Raw genomic sequence first — 27,879 nt, 5'->3', positions numbered from 1 at the left:
ACCAGACATTAAAAAACAGATGAATCAAACAAGAGAGGAATACAATGGAGTAACTCGGGATGAGGTATTTCAACAATACCTACTACAAAGCAAACGGCTGTATGAGGCTGGAAATAAAGCAGGTAAACTGTTGACATGGTTGGGAAGGAAAGAACAAGGTAGTCCCCATATTAGGGAAATAAAGACAGCTGAAGGGAAAATAATAAGGGACTCTAAGGAAAGAATGGAAGAATTGGCAGTCCAAATGGAGGACTTTTACAAACCTGCACAACAATTCCAGAGGCAGAAATAGATAGCTTCCTAAATGACTGCCCCATGACATGTCTTTGCCTGCAACAAACAGTGGATCTCGAGGAGGAGATCACTGAGGAAGAAATGTTGACATTATTGGGTCACCTACAGAAAGGGAAATCGCCGGGGCCTAATAGACTTCCCGTAGAGTTTTTTTAGAAACTCAGGAAGGGGCAGATACCACACCTACATGCGGCGCTACATCACGCGGTCGAAATCGGGGAGCTTCCACCCGACATGAGAACAGCGACGATCATCCTACTACCCAAACCAGACAACCCCAAAGATCGAGGGGATTCTTACCGCCCAATCTCACTATTAAACATTGGTGCCAAAATACTGGCGAAGATGCTGGCAATCAGGTTAAGCAGGGTGATGGCAACCCTGGTCCACCCACACCAAACTTGTTTATCCCAGGACGCTCTTCAGCTCTTAGGCCCATATTTATACTTTTTGACGCAAAACTGCGCTAACGCAGTTTTGCGTCAAAAAAATTAGCGCCGGCTAACGCCATTCTGAAGCACCATGCGGGCGCCGTATTTATTGAATGACGTTAGCCGGCGTTAGCCGCCGGCGCCGTCTGGTGTGCGTTAAAAAAAACGACGTACACCAGGCAGCGCTGGCGTAGGGGGATATGGGGCTTGGACGTCAAGAAATGGGGCAAGTCAGGTTGAGGCAATTTTTTCGCCTCAACCCGATTTGCGCCATTTTTTTTTCACTCCCAACCCCCATAGAAATGACTCCTGTCTTAGCAAAGACAGGAGTCATGCCCCCTTGCCCAATGGCCATGCCCAGGGGACTTCTGTCCCCTGGGCATGGTCATTGGGCATAGTGGCATGTAGGGGGGCACAAATCAGGCCCCCCTATGCCACAAAAAAAAAAAAAAAAAAAAACACTTACCTGAACTTACCTTAATGTCCCTGGGATGGGTCCCTCCAGCCTTGGGTGTCCTCCTGGGGTGGGCAAGGGTGACAGGGGGTGTCCCTGGGGGCATGGGAGGGCACCTCTGGGCTCCTTCAGAGCCCACAGGTCCCTTAATGCCTGCCTTTTGCAGGCGCTAAAAAACGGCGCAAAAGCGGCCGTACGTCATTTTTTTTGACCCGCCCACTCCCGGGCGTGATTTTTGCCCGGGTGTATAAATCCGACGCACATGCCTCGGAGTCGATTTTTTAGACGGGAACGCCTACCTTGCATATAATTAACGCAAAGTAGGTGTCCACGCAAAAAAATGACGCTAACTCCATGGACTTTGGCGCTAGGCGCGTCTAACGCCAAAGTATAAATATGGAGTTAGTTTTGCGTCGAAATTGCGTCAAAAAAAACGATGCAAAATCCGGCGCAAACGGAGTATAAATATGCCCCTAAATCTCTGAAGGCTCCATAATAATTTAACCCCAATAACACACTTGACTAAAGGAAGAGCAATCCTCTCCTTAGATGCCAATAAAGCATTTGACTTGGTGGAATGGAAATATATGTTCCACATGATGGCCAAGATGCGGTTTGGCCCCAGATTTAGGAGGTGGGTAGAGCTACGGTTTTTACCGCCAGGAACAGGATGGCGGGAACGGGTGTCATGGGGCCCCTGGCGGCCCCTGCACTGCCCATGCCACTGGCATGGGCAGTGCAGGGGCCCCCTAACAGGGCCCCAGCATGATTTTCACTTTCTGCACAGCAGACAGTGAAAATCGCGACGGGTGCAACTGCACCCATCGCACCCCTGCAACACCGCCGGCTCCATTCGGGCACCCGCCGGCCCAGCGGGAAAGCCAGAATGGCCTCCGCGGTCTTTTGACCGGGGAGCGGTCAAATGGCGGTGACCGCATGGCAGGCGGCTACCGCCGCCCGCCGCAGTCAGAATGACCGCCAAAGTGTCGCAATGCATGCATTGCGCCACTTTGTAAATATGGCACAGCGTTTTTGGCCTTCTCACACCACATTAGTGTAAAAAAATGAATCTAATGTTTGCATTAGAATGGCGCTAGGGGCTCTTAAATATGCCCCTATATTTTATGTGGATAGCTGAGTGAATTAGTAAAGCCAGCCTTTACAAGTGCTTTAAAACACATGAAAGTAGGTGAAAGGGGAGAGATGCGGAGATGAAGGGCACATTTGCCAGGTGGTAGTGAAAGAAACCGAGGAGGAAGTCATGGGGGGGGGCAAAATAAACTGTTGCGCAGGGCGCCACCAGTCCTAAAACCGGTCCTGCTTATACTTCACAACTGTCACAAATATCTTTAGCAAACAAAAGTATCTCTGTATTTCTTGGAGTATGAAAAACTCCTCATTAAGGAAACTTAGAACTGTGTATTCGAACCGGAAACTGAAATGTCTCTGAAAAAAAAACTTTTTAATGACTTCTTCAAATTTCAAGGATACGAAATTCTAATTCCTTTAATTCCTTTTATTTTAAATCTGTCCTTCTGACAAACCCTTACGTGTAATTCAGCTTCCTAAATGTTAATGTATGCATAAAATAGGTAAATTTGTCTCCTTTTGACTTTCACTGGATTTAATTCACATGAGTAGAATAGAAAGCATTCCTATTCACATAAACAGATTCACACAACCTTGAGACGTGGATGCAAAAAATCAACAAAAGAACTCGTTTGTCCTTTGCCATTGGTTCATTAAGCTTTAAGCAACGTTTTAGAACTTTGATTTAAAGATCAGATGCTATCTGCTTTAATCACCTATTACGCAAAATTCAGTAAGAAATTGTGCCCTAGGCAGTGTCACATGTAAGAGTTACCCCAGCGTAAACTGAGAGTCATATCATTAAGCGAGGCACGTGAGGTCTGCACAGTAACAATCAAAAACAGTTGAAGAGGCAGTTTTAGTTTGAAGACACTACTCTAAATCTAACAGGGGTGACTAGCCCCACTGTCTGAGCCAGCAGCAGAAAAATAAAACCATTGTTGTTTTATTTTTCTGCTGCTGGCTCAGCTAGCAGTGCAGAGAGGGGTGGGGCGGGGCTGGGACACAGGCGGTGGGAGGAGAAGAGAGTGCACCTAAGTGCGCATGTGTGTTTGGCCAGCCATCTCAGGGCGGCCAAACGCATATGCACACTTAGGTTTCTCCAGCCTGGCTGTGTTTATCAGCCGGGCTGGAGAACCTGCACAAACCCTAGGGCTGTGTCTGAGAGGCAGTCTGAGCTTCTCAGACCAATCTTGGCACTGCGTTCATACTAGGTTTAGCATGAAAGCAGCACAAGGATCACTGGGGAGCCTCTGCTGGTGTCCCATTGAATGCTGGGACACCACATTGAGGGAACAGGGGCGAGACAGTGAGAGACGGCGGTAAAGTAAGTATTATTATTATTTATTTTTTTTATTTCTCCTGCTGTCTCCATCCCCCCGCTCCTCCCCTTCAGATTTGCAGCAGCCGCAACTGAAATCTAATGTAATGCTTTGTTATGCTACAGCACTATATTGCCATTTATATTGCCAAAATGTGCATATCTTCACATCAAGGTATCAAACGATTCTTCAAAGATTGAAGTGTGTTTTCTGATTGAGTAGCATAATTAGTTGTGTGGGTCTGGTCAGCATACTTTTTCTCTCTGTATGTTTGTTTGTATAAGTGTTGTAATAGGTAGTGTTCCTTGCTATGCGTGGCTGGAGTTATTTACAGTTTTGGGTACAAGATATCTGGAATCATTGTTTTTTGCATTGCCTTGCCTGAAGTATGTGTTTGAGGTAATGCAGAATATGTCATTTTGACAGGGTCCACGGTATTCCTCTAAATCAGATTTGATGCCGGGAGCTGGATGAGGGTTTGTATATTTTATGTTTTGTCATTGAGTAGTGTATTTTTTACAAAGAGTTAAATACTGTTGTGAGCTCAGTAAGGTCCAAGTAGATGGTGCCTTGGGGCTGTGCTGGGTCTGTGTCACTTGTTCCAACTATATTCTTCTGTTGGAGGTTGCGATATTTATTCATTATTATAGTTGATACTGATATGATGCTGATACACACCTAAAATTAATATGGAATACCTGAGTTGTTCTGAACTTCAGATCAGCACTCTGTTTAATGTGTTATGCTGTGTGCTATTTCAAAGTGGATGGTGGTGTAGTCTGCGCACAGACATCCAAGTACCAGTGATATCTATTTGACTCTGCTCTCATGTGTGAAGCCTCATCTCATGTACATTGTCATTTATCATTGTGCATCTTCCATAGATTATTTTAGCGCTATTTGATTGCATTGGTTTTATACAAGGTTTTAGTTGTTGTGTATATCTAAGATCATCAAACAAAATTTCTCAAAAATCCAACATCTACCTGATTGTGGATTACATTTTGAAGAGTTGTTACCACACAGTTTTTAGTGAAAGATAGCTTTAAGGGATTTTTTTTTCAATTCTTCATTAATTTAGAGTTGAACAATAGGTAACCAAATACACTGGTATGACAACTTTTTGAGTTGATGGTTTGTGAGTTTGACTGCTGTTAGAAATGGGGTCTTTTGTTGGTAATCAGGTTACCCCTTGTCCAAGCAAGGACCCTCACTCTAGTCAGGGTAAGTCACGCAGAATCCAAATTATCCTGTGCCCACCCTCTGGTGGCTTGGCACTGAGCAGTCAAGCTTAACTTAGAAGTCAATGTGTAAAGTATTTGAGCAATAAATCATGCAATAACACAGTATAACACCACAAAAATACACCACACAATGTTAAGAAAAATATAGAATATTTATCTGGATAAATGCAGGTCAAAACAATCAAGATTCACTAAGTACCCATTGAAATATAACTTCAAAGAATGATGAAAAAGAGTCTTTAGTCGTTAAAAGAGTTTCTCTTCAAAGCACAAAGTACCTGGTTTGTATTCAAAATCGCTACAAGTAGCCGCAGAGGAGGAGATGCGTGGAAAACAGGGAGGTGTTCATCGATTTCTCAGGTGACGTGCTGATAAGCAGAGAAGGCTTTGCATCGATTTCTGGCAAGCGGACTTGGATCCTCTTCGGGTTGCAGGGTTTTCAGACGCCCCGGGGACGATGTGGAGAAATCCTGGGCATGCTGGATGAAGTCACAGGAGCTGCGTCGATTCGGTGGGCGGCGTGTGGAAATTTTGGCTGCATGGCAGGCGCTGTGTTGATTCTTCTCGCAGGAAGTCAGGCTGCGTCGTTCCAGCTCGGCTTTGCATTGATAGTGGGCCGTGCATCGAAGTTCCGGTCGCAATGCTGACACTGCGTCGATCTCCTCTCGGGGAGCCAGGCTGCGTCGTTCCCATTCAGTGTGCAGTGATTTTCTCACCACGATGCAGGCTGTTCATCGTTTCTGGCAGGCTGTGCGGCGAATTTTCACCACACAGGGAGTTATTTGCAGGAAGAAGTCTTTTTGGTCCTGAGATCTCAAGGAACAGGAGGCAAGCTCTATTCAAGCCCTTGGAGAGCACTTCTCAGCAGAGCCAGAATGCAGCCAGGCAGCAGGGCAACAGCAGGGCAGCAGCCCTTTGCAGAAAAGCAGTCAGGTGAGCCCTTTCGGCAGCCAGGCAGGTCCTCTTGGCAGGTTGCAGGTTCGTGTTCAGAGTTTCTTCAAAAGTGATATCTTGTCCCAAAGTGCCTGAGTTGGTAGGGTCAGAGGCCCTGTTTAAATACCCAAATGTGCCTTTGAAGTGGGGGAGACTTCAAAGAGTGGCTTAGAAGTGCACCAGGTCCCCTTTCAGTTCCATCCTGTCTGTCAGGGTCCAACTAGGGGAGTTGGCAGTCCATTGTGTGAGGGCAGGCCACTGTCCTTTCAAATGTAAGTGTCAGGCCCTCCGCCCTCCCAGCCCAGGAAGACCCGTTTAGTATGCAGATGTGTGCAGGTGTGACTGAGCCTCCTGTGTTTGGGGTTCTCTGAGTGAAATGCACAAGGGAGCTCTCAAATAACCTAGCCAGACGTGGATTGTAAGGCACAGAAGGATTTAAGTGCAGAGAAATGCTCACTTTTTAAAAGTGGCATTTCTAAAATAGTAATATTAAATCAAACTACACCAGTCAGCAGGATTTTGTCTTACTATTCTGGCCATACTAAATATGACCTTGTTACTTCTTTCAGATCAGAATCTACCATTCAAACAGTATATGAGGGTAGCCCTAATGTTAGCCTATGTAAGGAGCAGGCCTCACAGCAGTATAAAAACGAATGTAGGAGTTTTACACTACCAAGACATATAACCTGCACAGGTACATGTCCTGCCTTTTAGCTACACAGCACCTTGCCCTAGGGGTTACCTAGGACCTACCTTAGGTGTGACTTATATGTAGAAAAAGGGGAGTTTAAGGCTTGGCAAAGACTTTTAAATGCCAAGTCAAAGTGGTAGTGAAACTGCACACACAGGCCTTGCAATGGCATGGTAAAGAGGCTATTTAGGGGGGTGGCACAATCAGTGCTGCAGGCCCACCAGTAGTATTTAATCTACAGATCCTGGGCACATGTAGTGCACTTTACTGTGGACTTACAAGTAGATAAAATAAGCCAATTGGGTATTAACCAATGTCACCATGTTTTAAGGGAGAGATGCACTTTAGCACTGATTAGGAGTGGTAAAGTGCACAGAGTCCTAAAACCAGCAAAAACAGTGTCCAAAAGGTGGACTGAGGCAGGCAAAAAAGTTAGGGGTGACCACCATAAGACTGCCAGGTCTAACAACTGCACTGTTGGCCATAATATCTAACTTGATCTGTGGCAGTGGTGTTTGAATTTTTGAGCATTAAAAACCTGTTAGTAGTAAGTATTTTAATGCAAAACGTTGCATTTATGAAAAATACCATAGACTAAAAGAGGTTTTATCCTATCTTGTGGAATATGGTGATAGCTTCCAGAGGTGCACAATTTACTGCCCAGAAACTCAAAAACTGACAATAGCTTTAACTGCAGACACACTCCAATACTACCTAAACAAATCTATTTATGTAGCCAATACCACTCTCAAATTTAAATTCTGTTGCCACAAACCTTTATATGTGATTTGGTTCCTTGATCTCACTAAAGACTGAATAGAACTTGAGTCGTACATACTAGGTTCCAATCATGTCTTTTTTCTTTATCTTTTATGTTTGAGGCAGACTTAAAACAGTTGGACATTGTGGTGATTAGTGGCAGTGATTGGCACAATTTTGACTAAGACAATGTTCTCTTTGAGAATTCCTCAAATGAGTCTTGGGCTGTCTACAGACAGGTGGAAGGTAAAGGTTGTGTAACATTCTGATGTTGGAACATATGAACGCATCCCAAAGTCGAATTTAACTCCAGGCAAAGTAACAGACTAAGTGGCATATGCACAATCTTTTGACGCAGGGCACCACTGCCTTCTTCCTGTGCTGCCAAGCGTCAAAACAAAAGGTCAGAAATATGATGTATGTCCAAGATGCAGCACATGCCTTTTGTTTTTCCATGTGCTGGTGCACAATTGGTTCCTGCACCAATGCAGGCACCGTGTCACATTGGTGTAAGGGTGTCTGCATTACTGGGATGATTGTTTTTGTGCAGGAAGGGACTCCTTCCTGAACAAAAACAATTACAAGAGGCATTTTCCTCTTTCTATGTGTGCTGCAGAATGGGATCACTCACTGCAATACCCATGGAACGCCTCTTTGACAGAGTAAGACAACACAGCGACTTGTGCTGCATTGCCTTACTCCATATCTACAAGGCCATAAAAAGCCACGCAGAATAGCTTTGTAGCTATGGGCCTACAACCTGCACCTTTGTTGTGTCCAAAAATGTGACACACCAGTGGCGTAATCCACTCGTACATTTGTCCCTCAGTGTAACATCTTCTTTTCTAAATCACCCCAGTCACTCCAACTGCACAGCAACCGTTTTCCTTTTTAAATACCATGTTCTTCACCCAAGAAGTACATGATGTAAAGTAAACTAGTGTGGCAATAGTGATTTTCCAAGTTGTACCCTACAATAGAAAATAAAGCACAAACACTATTTATCTTCCAACAATATAGTCATACTTTTGTGACACATTGTAAGCTTTAACTCATTCAGCTCAAAGTATACAGCACATTAATGAAGCATTTCAAAACCGGGATCTTTGCATTGGAAAGCACTACGCATGCGTATACTCAGAGCCCTAATATGAAGCTGTGGTCCAGTAAAAAAGGTGCTGTCATAATTTGCTTTCCATGGTAGGCATCTAGTAGTTTCAGTGCTCAACCAAATAGGAGTGGCTCATGTGCACCTGAAGCACAACTGTGAGGGTGGCATACACAGAGTTGCAATTATAGAAGCTTGTGCTGTATTGCGTCACATTTCATTCTGGGAAGTTTTCCAACTGTGAGGGTGGCATACACAGAGTTGCAATTATAGAAGCTTGTGCTGTATTTCGTCACATTTCATTCTGGGAAGTGTTCCATGTGTGGAACATGGGTGTTCCCATGCATCCACCCATGAATTTCAAGCAATCCCAGATTTACAAAGGTTGTGAACCTGGGATTGCGTGAAATCATTATGCCTCTCAGAGGATGGGGTAACGAGGAGATAAATCTTTGTTCTCCTTTTTATTTCCTCTTTCTATGTGTGCTGCAGATTGGAAAATTCCTTGAGTAATTGTCTCTTCCTGCACTAAAACAACTCTCCTTTTTAACGCATGCACCCTTGCACTGTAGTGCAAGGGTGTCTGTGTTGGCGCTAGGCTGCCTTAAGTGCCCAGCACTATGAAAGAGTAGAAGTGCACCATATCTTAGTAGATATGGCATACTTCTGCTCTCTCCCTTTCACCCAACACAGAGCAGCAAGTTGCCTTGCTACTCTGCATCACCTGAAAGGTTAGTAAATCTGTCCCTCAGTGAGTTATGGTGAATTTGACTGAATGCAAGTGTGAATGCAAGTGTAGAAAGTGTCAGTTTGCACCTTACTTGAGACTCCAGCTCTTCTTTTTAGGAGTATCAATAGCCAAAGGTTTGCAACTGTCTCTTCTAGGCTGTGTTCGTGGGTGTATTCAACGGTAGGATGTACCATGCAACACATTTTACACATATTCCAATTGTGTCATTTTTCCAGCAACAGTACACGAAAAAATTAACAGGAAGAAAGACCAAGGGATGACCATGTGTTGAACTGGCCCAAGATTCTGGATAATGTCAAAGCCAACACAATGAGGAAAAAAGAGGAAGCTTAGGTATGCAAGAAGCAGATGATTATCTTCCTTCTGTAAACCACCTGTACTGGTTAAGGGTGGGATTTCAATTACAATGTGCATTTAGATTGTCATGTTCACAGGAAAGGGCAATGACAGCCTGGAGAAAGCTGCCATTTTGAGCACGTGCTCCAAGTCAATCTGTCTAAAGTCCCTTGAACAGAACAAGTATTTAAATGAAAAACACCAACTTTTAAGTTAAAATAATTTATTGTTTCTAAACCCTCAAAGATACTGCTAAGAGAGTATGCGAAAACCTCGCGTTTCTGTCAGATAACTGTTTCATCCATTATGCGCCTAAATTCAGAGAAAATATACCACTGTGAAACAGACAAAGTTCTTTCAAGTATTTCTGGCATATCGCTCATCTCAGCACATTTTGCTGCTACGGTGTCATGACTTATGGCTCAAGTGCAAATACGTTTTGGAAACCGTCTCTGCTAAGAGGCCATCTAGAGCCACAGATTCATGCAAGCTTCTGCACACAGTACCGTACTTAGAGCTCATGCTTAATGCATGACTTTATGTCGCACCTGTTTGCACATTAGTGGATAGGAAAAGATGACAGAAAAGCTGCTCTGGCATAGGGCCATACTGAAATAACCCGTATGAAATTAAATGTTTGGATACCAAATGAAAAAAATAATAGTAAAAAAAGCCTCAAATTAAATATGAACAAACTCTTTCTGAGAAAGACTTTTCACACCACAACACACATCCATATAAATCTAAGTGTGAAAAAGAACTTCTCCGGTTCCTAAAATCTCAATTACATCATGAAATATGGAGGAGAAAAAGCAATGGCCTTTCCAAGTAGGCTATGCTGTTTACACAGGTGTTGTCAGAATGTGTTTCCATTATGCAGTTTGATTAAAGTATACACAGAGTATCTGTTTTTGTTTATTATTCAAGAAATCCTTAGCAGATAGAAGCAGATTAGCTTGCCAACAGGGAATGGTACATGTCAGAAACAATTTAGGAATTGAAATTAAAATCTTCTGGATCTACCTGCAACTGATGCCAGAGAGGATTGTCCATGTAATAAGCCTTGCTGTGCCAGTAAAACGGAACAATTTGGCAGTAGCGGCTAGATCTAGTGAGACATTTCATCATGGGACTAATTGGAACCGTTTTGATGGCATTGCAAGTTCTGATGTTTTAGCCCCCATCTTTCATCCCACTTTAGGGTTACAAGTCCATGAAAGTGTTAACAATGAAAGTCCTGTTAAACTTTGGTTTAAGCCTGGCTGATTTTTGTCCTGGCTCTGCTGGCTCCGTAGTCTGAATGTGGAATGTAGAATAGAAGTAGTTAGACTGCCTTAGTCATGCAGCCAGGGCAATGTGGCCCACCACACATGGCAGAATTGAGTTGACACCACATTATTGGGGAAGCCAATCAGTGGAACATTATGATCACCTTCTTGGTACATTCGATAATGGAATGAATGTATGTTCCCAGTGAAACATATCATGATAATGATTCTGGGACATTACTAGCAGTTTTAACCATTTACACAGTTTTCCCCTCCTAAACATCATGATATATATGGGGATGGTAGTCTGTTTACTATGCTCACAGGGCTGTAAGCAGCGAACAAATATGTACTGTTTCTGTTTCTTTCTAACAGGTGTATACTTACTATGCCTAGAACTGATCGGCCATGAAAAACATTTAGGGGCAGATTTAGGAAAAGTGGATTTTCCTTGCACCCTTTAGCGCTGCTCTACTGCCACCATGTGTGTGCCGTATTTAAAATACGGAGCACCATGGCGCAGGGTAGGGGGGCAATAGCATCAGAATTTTTTATGGTATTGATGTACAGTACATAGGGGCCCATTGTAACCATTGGGGTACCCCCTATTAAAGCATGCTCTGAGTAAGTGGTAAAAATGCCAAAAAAATGGCGTAAAGAAATCTTTTAGATCTCTTTGCCCCATTTTTTTGCTCACCCTAACGGGGGAACATGCCTCTTGCATACATTACGCCTGCCACAGTCATAATGTGGTGCAAGGTGTTACAAAGTGGTAAATGTGGTGCAGCAATTTTGAGCCACATTAGCATAAAAAAATGTCAAGGAAGCGCTAGGCCCTCTTAATTCTGGGCCTTGCTGTCTGCATATGCAGTACAGCAGATAAGACCTTTTTGGAAAGAATGGCATTGTACATGATCAGTCTTGAGAAAACATAACAAAAGTATCTTAGCCCAACAGTTGGTAGTCATCAGCACTGTCATACGAGTTAAGACAAATGCCCAGTGCACTGCAAGACATTGCTTTCCACAACAGTGAAAATGTGAAATATGAAGGTGGCTGCCCAAATTCTGAAATTTACAGAGTACACATTTATCCTCGCAAATTGGGATTCTAAAAGCTTTCTTCATATTGTTGTTTATTATTGATTCCTTATTAAGATATTAACCCCCCAAAGTTCCACTTTAACCCTATAGGACGATAACAGGGCCAGGATTTAAAATCCCATTCTTTATGTCTGCTGAGTTAATAGGAATGATGAGTTAATCTCTCCAGAAACTGCCAGAATGAAATGTTTAATGCTGAAATTTGGTGGTAACTATCTGCAGTGGGTGGCAATGTCAGTATGGAGTATTTGGCAGGATGGGATTTGGGGATTGTGGAGAGGCTGTGACATCCATGGAGGGAGCACTGTCTGCTACTCTGTGGTGCAGGAGGGGGCATTGGGCGGACTAGGCTTTGCCTTAGCCTTCACTCCCTTCCTGTCTACACAAGTGGTTTTACCAGGTGCACATCCACACACCTGTTAAAACCAGACCTGGTGTTTGCATACATTTTCTTTCAGCATATTTTGCCCAGTTCAAAGATACCACTTATCATAGCTCTCAATGGGGACCTAAGTGGCAATAGCAGTGCTGCAAGTAAAATATCTTATTTTTGAAGTTATTTTTAAATAACTGTTGGAGTCTAGTCACAAACTTTATTTTGTAATATGTTTAGTAGTACTATAACAGTACTACAGATGTACTACGAAATGTTACTCGATAACCTATGCATGGAGTTCTAAGCCTCTGCTTCTCATATCTTTTTTCTGCAGTGAACTCCATCACGAGTGCAGAGTTTCTATACATGTACACATAAGTATTTGTAGTAAATGTGGAAGGGACGAGGGGGCAGTAAGAAAAAGATGAACACTTATGACTTAGTGGAAGGGGATTTAGGGAAGGTTAGGGAGGCTTTTTGGATGGAACATGCACCCACAAGCTAAATAGTAGACTCAATCCTATTCACATACTGTAATTCAAACGTTACTACAGCCAAATGTACCAAAAATGGGGAAATGTATTCCAGCTCTGACCTTGGGTAAATCCATCACCACACACAACGAATTACTGGTACTGCAAACACTCCCATAGAAAATAATGAAGTTAATAAATTAAAATAGAACCCGTTATAAAATAAGGTTAAAATGAATTTAAAAAATGATTTAATTCCACTTTTTAAAAATAGATATAAATGTAATTTGATGTATATATGTGTATACAAATATATTATTTTAAAACATTTTCCTTTAAATATAAATGTAACTTAAAAATAATTTAATACAATTATTGTGTATATAACATTTCATAATTTTGATACATAATAAACAATATAAACCATTACCTTTATATGGGATTTTAGATAAATATTTTTTTTAATAATTTTACTTTCCTATATTAAAATGATGTTAAAATGTGTTTCAAAATTATGTTCATAGCGCTGTAGTGCCCTTTTCCACATTTAAAATAAATATAAATGCATTAAAATTACTATTTACCATACAATTATTTTTGCATTTTTTTTACAAAGTTGAATAAACTTTTTTACATTTCCCTACATTTTTATCATAGGGAGATGTCTGTCTCTGTGGTGAAGGTCTTGGCCTATGTGTGAAAGCTACCAGTAGTAAATTTATACTTGCAAACATTGTATAGTCAAATGTAGTACATTAACAAGTGCAAGAGTAAATGTTCATGTGCAAATTAACTCATCAGTAAATTTGCCTTTGTGATTACCTCCCACCCATTGTCTGTACACATTCTATTGGTTCTTCTACCTGAGGCACACCCCACACACAAACAGTACTTTTCCCCCCTCCCACTTTATTGGACTAAACTCCACCACTTCTCAGTATAGAGATCAGAGCTTAAATGTGCCCAAACTCCTACTTTTAAACACAGATAAGGAAAGCACATCGAGCGCGCAAGTGCTCTGGACCCTGTTGTAATCTCTCTGTAGGTTTTTAACCACGCCCATCTCATGCCCATCAATTCCGTTGGTTTGTGGGCTTGCTTTTAAAAATTCGCTTGGTTTCATTACTGAAAGGCCTGCATATGTCATGCCTTTTCCGGTGTTTAGCCGTCCTTGAGCGCACAGGGCAAGTACTGAAAACATACGCGGCTCCATGCTTTCTGCAAGGCTTCTGGACTACTTTTTTTTTTATTTGGTACGCAGTGCGATCTCGCTGGGCAGTAATCGAGCACTTTTTATGAATACCAGTTTAATTCTGTTGTTTATGCTAGGGCTCCTTCGCAAATTCAATGTTTTACACAGCGGGATCATGCTAGTTTTTTAAATAATTTATTTGTCATTTTTCCCAGTCCCTCTCCCCACCTCTGGCTGCCTCTCCCCTTGTTTAAAGGTACTAACGTTCTGCAGGGAGAGGAGGCTTAATAGTTTACAATGCTAATAGCTCTAACTCAAACAAATGCGAGACCCATTGCATTGCAAATGGCTGTATTATTTGCTTTCCATCTGTAAATAGAGGGGGAACATAGGAACATTTTGTTAGCAATGGAATGCATTCTCCATGAGCATTTCACTGCAAATTACATCTGTTTCTTAACTCAAAAGTAGTTTTTGGTGATGTCTATCCTGCGTGCCCTGCCTGGTGAAGCACGTACTGCACTGGACTAGGGAAAGGGTAGACAGGAGGTCCCTTATGGTTTGGGACTGCTTCTTCTAGTACAGGCGGTAGAATCATTCTTTTTGCGATGTTACTTAGCACTACTCAAGTAGTAATGATTTTTTGACATATCTCTATGCATCTCTGTAGGCAGGAAAAGCTGTCATTTATTTTAAAACTACATTCCACCACGGATCTAACAAGGAACTGCCCCCTAGTCTCTTTGTGCACTGTATTACACCTCTCTTCCATCTGTGTCGTATTCAAATAAGGTTTCATGATCCATGGTGTATGCCACATAAGCTATCAGTTATATTATGGTTGAAAGAAGTTACAGTGATGCTGGGAATGGACTGGCCTCCTGTCTCCGAAATCTACTCACGCAACCCAATCACAGAATGGACAGTGAAATAACTTATATGAGTCACTTTATCTTCCTTCATAAAGTGCCACAACTCCAAGACTCAGTCTGCATTGCAGAGCACTTACATGGTCAGGGAATGCTGGCACTTTCTGTCCCTGAGTTATGCAAAGTGTCTGAGAGGAACAAACCACGATGTGCATTTCTTCTGGCCATCCAGCCTATGACGAAGAGATGTCTGATAGTCATGCAGTTTGCCTGGGGTGCTGGAGAAGTGGGGTGTGTGTAGAGGGAATTCTAGACACAGAGAGGCCGAAGTGTCACAAGTTCTCTAAACAGGGAACTTAAGATGATGCTACCAGCAGCAAGTATTGTACCTTAGTAGTTTTCAAGTGCAAGCAGGTGTACTGCACATAGAAGCTGTTACCTTTACCAATGGCCTGACCTAGCAGTAGTGTTTGCCTCCTCCACATCTGCTGGGCACTCAGAATCCAGAACGGCCCCCATTTATAAATTGAATAATGCATGCCAATTGCTTCAAGGTGATGCTCTTTTGAAGATGCCATTGCAGTAATGGTGTTAAAGGGCCATAGGTGGTTGCAAATGTGTCTATTGTTGTAAAGGTGTGAGCTGAACAAGCTGATAGTGGTAATTGACAGGTTTTTATGTCTTCAGTGCATCTCGATTTGAGTGTGTGAGATGTCTGAGATGCGTGAGGTCATTGTAGAGTCCAGTTTAGCGAGCATGGAGATATCACGGTTTTTGTCTTTGTGTGAGGACCTAATGGCCTGGTATTCTCAAACACTTAAGGATATCACTTTTTAGTACAATGCAACACTGTGGTGTCTAACTAAAGAGCTTTGGCAAAGAAAAGGTTCACAATGACTAAAGTTATCTTTGCTTAATAAACCCCACCTACTGTGGGGCAGAAGTAAAACCATTTAAAATTTGCCACTCATCGATGTATATATTTTGAGTAGCAAATCTTAGCAACATGCACTGACGAAACTACTAAATGAATAAAAGATTTTTAAAGATAAATGAATGGATTGGTAAATCAGCATTTCGTGGTGCTTTTTTGGTAAATTTGTTTGCAGCTGCAAAGCCTACTAAATACGTTTTCTCCTCCAAGAGACTGCTAGAATGTCAGATTATTTTGTTTTACTTAACCTACACTGAGCAATACAATGCATTTTGCATTTCTGAATTTATTTCTACATAATGACTTGCAATTTATAGAACTATCTCACAAAAATGTGGACTTTACTAATGGACATTGCATAAGCACAGAAAAGAAGAACTTTTCAGATTATGTTTAAGAATACATTTGTTAAAATGGACGCAAGGTGCTAGAACAAAACAAGCATGCAAATATCAACTGTTTATGAAATAAAGGGGGCCTTTGGCACATTGTTAATTAACTAACCACTGCATCTCAAAAAAGTATGGTTAAACATTGTCGGCCAGATTGACTAAGTCATCTTCTCTTGCAGGTTTATTGTTTGAAGTAGATTATATTTTACATGAATTTCCAAAAGAATTTCAGAAGCCTTTCTGGGAATATAGGTCAGGGGTGTAATTCCCAGAGTACTATAGTTTGCATAATTTACTCAGGCAGACAGTTGAATTGCCAGAAAATCTCGATGAGCACAATTTAATGTGCTCTATGTCCCTGACATGGTCTACTAGCAATTAGGACCAAAGTTTCTGGTACATGAGCTGCTCAAATAACTATTTAAATTAAATGTCATCAACAATCCACTCATCATTAGGTTGAGTATAGCAGTGTTCAAGCGCTGCTTTTCTGATGTGCTGTATCTGTGTGGGGTTTTAACCACACCCACCTTATGTCCATCACTATCAGTCATTTATGGGCTTGCCTTTCAAAAATCCTTTGTTGTCATTGGTAACTTACCTTACCTTACTTATCATTTGTCCCTCCTTGTTGAAGTTTTGTTACCACTTTGGCCATCGACCCTGTTACATGGATAATTGCACATTTGCTGATACGTTTGACTGCGAGAGAACTTCTTTTTTCTTTTGTGTCTCTCCTTCGCGCTCATGCTCCTGGCATCCGTGGTGCTTCGAATCAGCTCTCTTATGTCATCTGATTTACTTTTTTTTCAATTCATGCAGCAAGAAAAGTCCAGTTAGGAATTTACAATGCCAATAGCTCTAACTCGAGCAAAGGCGAGACCCATTGCATTGCAAATGCTGGTTTCCATCTTGTTATCAGATCATTGAATAATATACGTAGAAAGACAGAATAAAACCTTGCAGGTCATTTGCCCATACAATGCGGTTCCTAAGTATGGGATACTTCCGAGTAAAATTTCAAAACAAGACCTAACAGCCTAAAGAAAATGTTCACGGAGACAAGATTTAGCAAAACTTTTAAGTGCTGCTTCCAAGAGCTCTGTCTTGCTCTTGGTAATGGAACAGTTACTTTTCCTGATAAAGCACTTAGTTGTGGAATTTGTGACAGAACACCTATTAACACATGCTAATTGGATTGCATCCTCTAACGAGAGAGCACTTAGAAAAGTAATAAACATTTGCGTTGAAAATGTGTGAGGGTAATAACAGAGATTTGCATTCTCCATTCTATTCAGCTTCTGTGTTTTTAGCAGGGCATGTGTTCTATTAAAAAGCGAAGAGCAGTTTTTGAGAGGGGTAATTTCATGCGTGGAACATGTCACACATTTTAAACGTGTTGCAGTGTGCAGTGAGTCAAACATTGACTTGCAATCAATCACGCACTGCATTGTAAATGTCAGGAGGCCTCTTGACTGCTTTATTGCCTACGCTTGAAAGTGGGACGTTTTATTTCACTTTGAAATTAAACTGGTGTTGTGAATAGCTCTTGCTTACTAAAGGGGACAGAGGACAAAGCGGGTGCTGGGCCTCAATTTACAGCCTAGCAAAGCAGCTCAAACTACTCCGGATATCAAGAACTCTTGTGGCTGAGAAAACGCTTCCCTACTTAATAATACTGCCATCCTAGTACATGCAATCGGGCTCCTCGAACAAAAATGACGGGCGAGCTTTGTCAACAAGGCACGATTCTGTGTGGCGCCAACAAATTTGTCTGCTGTTAAAATTAAGAGACATTTTCAAAGGACTGAAAATGTGCAAGGACAAACTGATAATATATCACTAAGCACGTCTCTTCTGCCCCGTAAAAAATGGCTATATTAAAAGTATTGATTTTTTTCGTTATGCATTAATCATAATACAAACCAAATAGGTCAAGTTTGAGCTTTGAATAAGTCAACCATTTAACACGCTACAATTAAAGGGCATATTTAACAAAAATCATGCAGGGCAGCAAGTCACCTTGCACATCTGCGCTGCGAGATAAGGAGAGGGCAGGAATGCGCCATATGTACCACTGTAGAGCGCATTCCTGTCTTTTCCCTGTGCTTGTGCACAATAGGCTGCCTTCGCCAACGCAGGTATCCTTGCACCATGGTGCAAGGGTGCCTGCGTTGTAAGCAGGATTGTTTTTGTGCAGGAAGGAACACCTTCCTGAACAAATACAATCCTGAAAGGCATTTTCCTCTCTCTATGCGTGCTGTAGAATGCAGCACGCATAGAAAGGCAAAGCAATGAGAAGAAATAAAGATATTTTTCTCAGTAGGTCTCACCTGGGGAGGCGTGGATTTACCAAGTCTACCAGTAATGGTAAATCTGGAAATGCGCCAAAATATATGGGTGGATACATGAGAACACCCATGATCCACCCATGAAATGCTTTCCCAGGGCAGAGTAATGCAATGCAGCAATTTGCGCAGCGTGGAGTTACTCTAGATTTATCAAGCCTGGCAAGGCTATGAAAGGTGACATTGCCTTGATAAATCTATTTTAAGAGTTGCACCGCTCTTGCACCCTGTTGAGTTGTGCAAGAGCAACGGCCCTCTTTGATAATTACACCTATAAATATTCAGGGCCTTATTCCGACCCTGGCGGTCATGGACGGAGGAAGCACCGCCAACAGGCTGGCGATGCTTCAGGGGCAATTCTGACCGCGGCGGTAAAGCCGCGGTCAGAAAAGGGAAACTGGCGGTTTCCCGCCGGTTTTCCCCTGCCCCAGGGAATCCTCCACGGCGGCGCTGCCAGCAGCGCCGCCATGGGGATTCCGACCCCCTTCCCGCCAGCCTGTTCCTGCCGGTTTACACCACCAGGAAGAGGCTGGCAGGAACGGGTGTCGTGGGGCCCCTGGGGGCCCCATTAGGATGAAAATCGTGACGGGTGCCACTGCACCCGTCGCACACCAGCAACTCCGCCGGCTCCATCGTTGCTGGGGCTTTCCCGCTGGGCGGGCGGGCAGCCTTTTGGCAGTCGCCCGCCTGCCCAGCGGGAAAGTCAAAATGACCGCCGCCCGCCGGAGTCGGAATGACCCCCTTAATCTGACTTTGTATTTAGCAAGAGAATACAGCCATTGATATTTAACACAGCATTGTTGAATAAGCAGAATGGGTATTCTTGGAGTATATTACTTTTGGTAAAGCGCCCCCCCAAGATGGGGGAGCACGGCCCCTTCGAAATCGGGGCCGCCGTGGCCCTAACCATCCGCACTAGTTGTGCGTCGGGCTGGCCAGGGTACTTCTGCCCTCACGCCTCGTGAAGTGTGAGGGCGGTAGCTAAGTGAGGGTACGTGAGGGCGACGTTGGTTCCGGATCCAGCTGCCACTTTCCAGTTGGGGGGATATTTAAGCACCCCCCCCCCAAAAGGCTTGACAATGTTTCTGGCACGGTGGCGTGGAAGTCCTGCAAATGAGTTTGTCGGTCTGCGTGTAACAGGTGTTGGGGTGAAAACTTTCTGGTGGTCTCCGAGTTCTAAAGTGCTGTGGCACAAACTGCACAACAACCATGGTTACTGGGAGACAAGATGACAGGGCTAACTGAAGATCACCAGGAAGCCACTGCTTCATCTGTGCTGTACCATCCATTTTAGCACTCTTTACATTCTAACATCTGCTGTGCATTTACACAGGTTTGTTTGTCTTCAGTCAGAAGTGTTCCACTATTAACATGTTTAAAGTTGGTCTCTTATGCATATCTTATTTTCTTTCTGAGTTTTCTGCTTTTGTTACAGCATTTTAACATTGACTTTTCTTATGTATGACAAGTGTGAGCAGTCATATTTTGGAAGGATATTCAAGGATCCAAGTACTACAAGCATGGTGGTGGGGCCATGTCTAAAGCTGAAGCCAGATGAGTTTTGCAAAAATGTGGGTGTAGGATGGCTTGGGTGCAGTGTGAGCCATTTTGGTGGAGTCTAGTATAACGTTAAAGTTTTATTGTGAGGGCATAACATTTTATATTTAGCCTTGGTTGGAGACAACAGCATAAGTGGAAAAGGCCACCATTAGATACACGCATGTGATGAATGTTTACGAAGGCAGTAGGTCTGGCTTCTGGAGGCTCAGAGCATGTACACAGATCAGCAGATACAGAGGTACTCATTTTCTTGAAGTCCAACAGCCATACACATTCCAAAGCATGCTGACCAACAACCATACATAAAACTGTGCAGCTGGTGTCACATGTTTGCTCAAAAATTATCCTTGTGGGCAGTGGCGGCTCATGGGAGAGAAAAGAGGTGGGGTGCGCGGGGGGAGTAGTGAGGCAACAAAAAAATAATAATTAAAATAAACATACCTTACGTGCCGTCCCGCTCCGATCCACGCTGATCCTCTCTTCTCTTCCCCTGCAGGCACAGGCTCCTAGCCTGCCCTGAATCAAATCCTAACACTGCTTTCATGCTGCTAGCAGCATTAGGATTGGATGGAGCACCCAGCCAGGGTGCTCCAAGGCAGACTAAAAGTCTTCACCTGCTGTCTCCAACCCAGCAACGCAGTGCCTGCGTTGCTGGGTTAGAGAGAGCCTAGTGCGCATGTATGTTTGGCTGGCCCGAGATGGCCAGCCAAACATACATGTGCACTGAGGAGGAGTGCACGTCCCTTCCCTGCTGGTCACAGCCCATGGCCCGCCCGTTTTACAAGAAAACAATAATAAACAAAGTTTCTTATTGTTTTCTTGTAAAAGGTTTGCAGCAGCTGCTGCTGGCGGGATAGTTACGATCCACCGCCATAGCGAAGGGGACATTCATGCCTATGGGGGGAAGTAGAAGGAGATGTGCATCAAGAGCCGACATGCTTACATGCAGCAGTGTAGCAGTGAAGCAAAAGGTGATGTTCACCAAGGGAGTGCAAAGAGAAGTGAACCAGTGGAGCACTATTGACAGACCTAGGAAACCAATGAATTACCACAGTAAAGCAATGGATGAATGTCATCCTGGGAGCACTGCTTTGTGTGCATCATGGGACAAATGAGTGTTATGCAAGATACTGGCAGAGAATGATGTGCTGCAGAGGGCAATCAAAACTAATATTCCCAATAAACATAGGGGGTGATTTTAACCTTGGCGGACGGCGGAGGCCGTCCGCCAAGGTACCGCCGTGAAATGACCGCACCACGGTCAAAAGACCGCGGCGGCCATTTAAACATTTCCGCTGGGCCGGCGGGTGCTCTCCGAAAGAGCGCCCGCCGGCCCAGCAGAAATGCCCCTGCAACGAGGACGCCGGCTCAGAATTGAGCCGGCGTAGTTGCAGGGGTGCGACGGGTGCAGTTGCACCCGTCGCGTATTTCAGACACTGAAATACTTTGCGGGGCCCTCTTATGGGGGCCCCTGCAGTGCCCATGCCACTGGCATGGGCACTGCAGCGGCCCCGCGGCACCCCCTACCGCCATCCTGTTCATGGCGGGTTTCCCGCCATGAACAGGATGGCGGTAGGGGGTGTCTGAATCCCCATGGCGGCGGAGCGCGCCCTGCCGCCATGGAGGATTCAATGGGGCAGCGGTAAACCGGCAGGAGACCGCCGGTTTACCCTTTCTGACCGCGGCTGAACCGCCACGGTCAGAATGCCCTCGGGAGCACCGCCAGCCTGTTGGTGCTCCCGTGGTCGGTGACCCTGGCGGTCACCGGCCGCCAGGGTCAGAATGACCCCCATAGTCTGTAGACTAAAAGGCAAACTGATAGACTGTGTAGCACAGTCATTTGTGACTTGCCTGATGTATGGATGGAAAAGGAAAAGGAAAAGAATACACACATCCTGTCTCAAAATTTGAAAAATCAACATATTTTGATGTGTTGTTTTAAATTGTGCTCTGATTTTCAATATTCCTAATCCTGGACAAAAAACTGTGTCTTATGCAAAGATTTCAAATATTTTAATTAATCTTATCTGCCCATTAAACCTCACATCCATGGTGTGTTATTTCCCCAACCTTTTTAAATTCACCCCCTACTTTACTGAACTTGTTTTTGATGACATTAGGACTCTGTGCATGTGACTCCTTGCTAACCATTGCTGAAGTGCTTATACCCTCTACTTAAAACATTGTAAGATTGGCTGATACCTAATTGGTACACTTAATTCACTTGTAAGACCCTTGTAAATGGAACCACATGCACTGAGGACCTGTAAGTTAAATGCATTTAATGGGCATCAGTACTCATTATACTACTCAGTAAAGCAGCACTGTAAAACATGTCTCAGGACTGGCATTGCAGCCTGTAGTGCATTTTAAACTGACATTTCAACCTGGTAAATTTAACCTTTTACCTGAACTAATTGTCCTTTTTAATACTTATAAGTCACTCATTAAGGTAGGCCTTATAGGTACATAGGGCATGATGTTTAAAAAGTAAGACATGTGTTTAAGTTTGACATGTCCTACAATGAAAAAGTCCTAAGTACTAACTTCAGATTGGACGCAGATAGACATATGCTCTTTACACTCAAATGAAGTGTAATTTTAATTCCTCTGGTGAAGTCAGATTTTAATTTTCAGTTTTAAAAATGCCACTTTTAGAATGTTGGAATTTGCTCTTTCAACCCAACTGTGCCTTTCTGCCAGTGTCTGTGGTAACAGTAATGAGAATAGCTCCCTGGGTGGTTGCTAGAAATGGGATCTCTAGTTGGCAGAGGTATACACCCTTGTCCAAATAGGGATCACAATCCTAGTCAGGGTAAGTCACACACAGTTCAAATTATCCTGTGTCCACCCTCTGGTAGCTTGGCACTGAGCAGTCAGCCTTAACTTAGAAGGCAATGTGTAAAGTATTTGTGCAATAAATCATGCAATAACACAGTGAGAACACTACAAAAAGACACTACACAGATTTAGAAAAATCTAAAATATTTATCTGATTAAGTTAAGGTCAAAACAATCAAGATTTGGTAATCACTATTTGAAATATCACTTTTGTAATGATAAGAAGAGTCTTTAGTTCTTAAAAGCAACAATTGTCTCTTGCAAGCACAAAGTACATGGTTTGTGTCAAAATTACATGCACAAACACCGCAGAGGAGGAGATGTGTGGAAAAGGTAGGTGTGCATCGCTTTTCTGGGGGCACACAGGCAATGCATTGATTCTTTTCTACGTGGCAAGGGCTTTGCGTCGAATTCCAGTGCGCAGGCTTGAACCCTCTTTGTGATGTGCTGTCTTTTGACACCCAGGGACGATGCGTAGAAATCCTGGGTGTGCAGGACGAAGTCACAGCTGTTGCAGCGATCCGGTGGGTGATGCAGCAGAATTTCTGCCGCACAGCTGAAGCTGTGTCAATTCATCTTGCAGGAAGTCAGGCTGCGTCGTTATGGCTCAGCCATGGGTCAATCTGGTGGGCTGTGCGTCAAAGTTCCAGTCGCAACATTGGTGCTGCATCGATCTCCACACGGGGAGCCGGGCTGCGTCGTTCTAGTTTGGCGATGCAGTGATTTTCTCACTGGTGGCCAGGCTGTGCATCGATTCCGGCAGGCTGTGCGTCAATTTTCACCACACAAGGAGTTTCTTTGCAGAGATGAAGTCTTTTTGGCCCTGAGACTTCAGGAAACAGGAGGCAAGTTCAATCCAAGACCTTGGAGAGCACTTCTCAGCAGAGCCAGAGGCCAGCAAGGCAGCAGGGCAACAGCAAGGCAGCAGTCCTTTACAGCAAAGCAGTCCAGGTGAGTCCTTTGGGCAGCCAGGAAGCTTCTCTTGGCAGGTTGCAGGTTCTGGTGCAGAGTGTCTGTCCCAAGAAGTGTCTAAGTTGGTAGGGTCAGGGACCCAGTTTCTATACCCAAAAGTGTCCTTGAAGTGGGGGAGACTTTAAAGAGTGGTTTTGAAGTGCACAAGGCCCCCTTTCAGTACAACCCTGCCTACCAGGGTCCCAGTAGGGGTGTTGGCAGTCATTTATATGAGGGCATGCTACTGTCCTCTGAAATGTGTCAGCCCCTCCAACCTTCCAGCCCAGGAAGACCCATTCAGTATGCAGATGTTTGCAGGTGTGACTGAGCATCCTGTGTTTGTGGTTGTCTGGATGAAATGCACAAGGGAGCTGTCAACCAGCCCAGCCCAGACGTGGATTGGAGACAGGCTGTAAGGCACAGAAGGATTTTAAGTGCAGAGGAATGCTCAATTTCTAAAAGTGGCATTTCTAAAATAGTAACATAAAATCCAACCACACCATTGAGCAGGTTTTTGTATTACCATTCTGGCCATACTAAATATGACCTGTCTACCCCTTTCTGATTAGAACTTACCACACAAACAGTATGACCTCATCTTAACCTATGAAAGGAGCAGGCTTAGCACCATTATTTTGGCCAGCCTACTCTGTGCGCGTCGTTTTTGCGCTGGAGAATAAATAAGGTGGTAGGGGGTTATTGTGATATTGTGGAAGAGAACACCTACCTTGCCTCTAATTAGCTCAAGGTAGTTTACCACATCCACAATATGAAGCTAACCCCGATATTGTGATGCTAGATGGGTCTAGCATCAAAATATGAATATGGAGTGACCCTAAAATGGCGCAAGCCAAGTATAAATATACACCTTCATGGTTCCAATTTAGCTGACTCCCCCCCTCGCCCCTCTTTCAAAATAGGATCACACACTACAAAATGCCCTAGTCACTTTGCATGGGAATTAAAGTGTGAAAGTGCTGGCACCATCCTTCCAACCCCCTGGAAGTATCACTCGCCCTGGTGTGCAACTTGCACCTGGGTGGTTTTCCCATATAGGTACCGGAGCTAGCATCACTTGCCAGGATGTGCACATTTGCACATGGGTATTCTAGTATTGGAACTGAGCATGATAGAGCAGACCAGTATTGGTGCATGTGCACCTTTGTGGTGGCTTTAATGAAGGTGTCCCACATGTCTCGACGGGCATGGGAGTACCCTAGGGTATATGTGCCCCAGGGAGTACTGAATACCCATGCTTGTTCTGACTACCTATGCGAGTTGCTCCACCGATAAGGTAACATGGGAGAATGAGTCTTTTTAAGTCTGCCTGCAAAAGTGGATTGCAAGGGAACAGCCTCATGATGTTTAGTATTATTGGATTCAGTATGACAAACCCCTTCTGATAGTAAATGTGGTTTTGTCATCAATGCCTTCGAAATGACACTTCTAGAAAGTGAGCAGTTCTAGGTTCTGAAATGGTTCTGGTGTCTTAAAAATTAGGCATCATTTCACCGGTCATGGGGGTAGAGCACATCTGTGCATTCCGCAGGTGACCTCGATAAAACTCGGGCATCCAGAATGACAGATCCCTGCCATTCGGGCCTGGATTGATAGGTTGGAAGGAGAGGTTTTTGACACTTGGCCTCTGTGAGCCAGTGCATGGCCCCACTAAAGATAAAGATCTGCATTCCAAAGCCTCAGGGCAGACAGGTGGTGCTTCTAAAACCTTTACTTTATTGGGTGTGATTATGGATAATGCCTGAACTGGTGCCCTACAGAGAGGCTCCAGCAGAACTAATTAGTATTGACAGAAGCAATATACCCCATGGCTCAAAAGGTAAAATATATTTGGGAAACCATTGAAATGGAGGAAGTGTGAATTTCACCAAACAAACTGAGCAAAGCTATAGCCACTAAGCTTAAGCAAGTCTTTTAGGAAGACATGCTATTCCAAACTTGGAACAACCAAAAAAAGAGGTGCATTACCGAAAACGTCTTCCAGCATAAATGCACCCCTAGTTTTGAGTCATACCTGGATAGGATTAGACCACCACAAGCTAAAAGCCTGTATATAAAGTTCAGGGTTGGTTGTTTACTGTTAAGCCCCTTCACATGCAAATGTGATAAAACAAGATCTTCATTAGTTCAGTGCCCATTTTGTCTGCTCCTTCAAGAAACAGAGGAACATTTCCACTTCTGCTGACCAGGCTACGGATTGTCACAAAAAATGTGGATTGTTGTAGCTTGGAAACTTATGGATACAGTCCATTTTGGAAAGTGCATAGACTCTTCAAATGTGACAGAAAGGAACAAATTGTGTTTGCTGTATCAGGGTTTCTCCTTTGGGCATGGAGATTAAGATTGAGTAAAGTGGCTGAGAACAGGGCTGTGATGGTTTAAGTGTGTGTGCTCCAAGCTCCATGTTATGATTGTACTGCAGTGTTCTTGCTGCTTCTTCACGTCACCTTTTAAATATGTTTTATCAATCTGAACTGTCTGTGTGATTGGATATATTAACTTATTTATGTATGTATTACAATCTAACAAAGTATTATTGAATTTAATTGAATTGAATAAATATTTGTTTTTACAAAATTTGTTCAATGATAAAAACTCTTGCAACCCTCCACAGCACATTTTATTTAATTAAAATCAATGTTGAATCCTGTAAAGTAAGACATTTGTTGCATCCTCCCCAGTCCGGGAGCATACAAAGACAATCCCACACACAGAGCTCTTGAGTAGACATCTTTATTCCTCAGCATACAATCAGACACTAAACCAATGATTACATCTTAGCTGACAAAAAACACACTTTAACACCGCCCAGCAGGTTACGAAATCTCATTTGTAAGCCCACTCAGAACCACAAGGGTGCTAACTCGCCAAGAGCCAGATTTACAAGAAAGTGGCGCATCAGTACTGATGCCCCTCTTTTCTTGCGTCAACCTTGCCCCACGTAATGACACCATGTGTTCACCATATTTATAACACAGCACACTATGGCAGTTGTAAGAACAATAGCATTAATGTTTTTGATGCTATTGTAGCCATTTACTATACCAGCTTCAAAAATGTTGACACTAGTTTAGCAAAGTGCAAGGAGGCTCATTGATTTAAAAGGGTGCTTCATTTTAAAACCTGCTCTGAACAGGTGTTAAAAATGACTCAAAATATGACTCTGTGAAATCTTGTAGATTTCACTGAGCCATTTTTGCAGGCCTCCTAATGCCAGAATGCCCCCCCCCCCTTGCACACATTATGCCTGATGCAGGCATAAAGCGGCGCAAGGGGTTGCATGCATTTCGCCACTTTGTAAATATGGTGTAGCGTAAATTGCCTCCTTGAGCCAAATTAGCATAAAAAAAAATTACGCTAATGTGGTGCAAGGAGGTGCTAGGGCCTTGTAAATCCGGCCCCTAGTCTCACAACACTACATCTCCCCCTTGTTAATTACAAATACACACATTAATTATATCAGTTCACTTTGATGAGTCATTGAGGCACTCGCACTAGTCAACCAGATCGAGCAGGACAAAGTGGTGGAGATACACTCTAATCGAGCACAAGTGGTGTAGATTCTGATGCTTGCTCTGGACTGTTCTGGCAGAATCGCCTCATTGAAGACTGCTGGAGCTGACAAACATTGAGGTAGCTGCTTGAAATGTGATGAGTCCCGGGAGATTTTGATTCCAAGACGCTGCGCAGACACCATGTGTCTTTTGCATGTTGTTAGAAATGGGGTTTTTGGTTGGCAGTCAGGTCACCCCCATGTTTAGGAAAATAGGCAATATTTATCTGAACAAAACAAGACCAAAACAACAAAAATCCAACATACAGAAGTCAAGATATGAATTTAAAAAAGAATAAGAGTCTTAAATCCTTAGAAAACAGTGAGATTGCTGCTGGCGTACAGAAGTACCTGGATAGCGTCAAAATGAAGCCACACGGGCGAGTGTTCATCGGAAAAGGTCAGCGATGCGTTGATTTCTCACTAGCAAGTGAGACTGTGCATCATTCCTCCTCCGGTCGGGTCGGCATGCGTTGTTTCTTCTCTCCCACAGGAGAGTGATGCGTTGATTCCGGATGGGCACCTCGGGTCTGGGCAGGCTTTGCGTTGATTTTCCACGCCCAATGATGCTGCATTGAAATCTGGT

General features: G+C 43.5%; 1 protein-coding gene across 1 annotated transcript in view; it reads right to left on the bottom strand.

Annotated features, from left to right (window-relative positions):
* Positions 1–27,879, bottom strand: part of CCSER1 (coiled-coil serine rich protein 1) — a 2,320,004-nt gene that overhangs the window by 459,919 nt on the left and 1,832,206 nt on the right. The gene's annotated exons all lie outside the window — the stretch shown is intronic.

The sequence above is a fragment of the Pleurodeles waltl genome, chromosome 1_2, assembly GCF_031143425.1.
Source record: "Pleurodeles waltl isolate 20211129_DDA chromosome 1_2, aPleWal1.hap1.20221129, whole genome shotgun sequence".
Classification (NCBI taxonomy): Eukaryota; Metazoa; Chordata; class Amphibia; order Caudata; family Salamandridae; genus Pleurodeles; species Pleurodeles waltl.
Note: the sequence above shows the minus strand (reverse complement) of the source record. Positions and strands in the feature narration are given on the sequence as shown.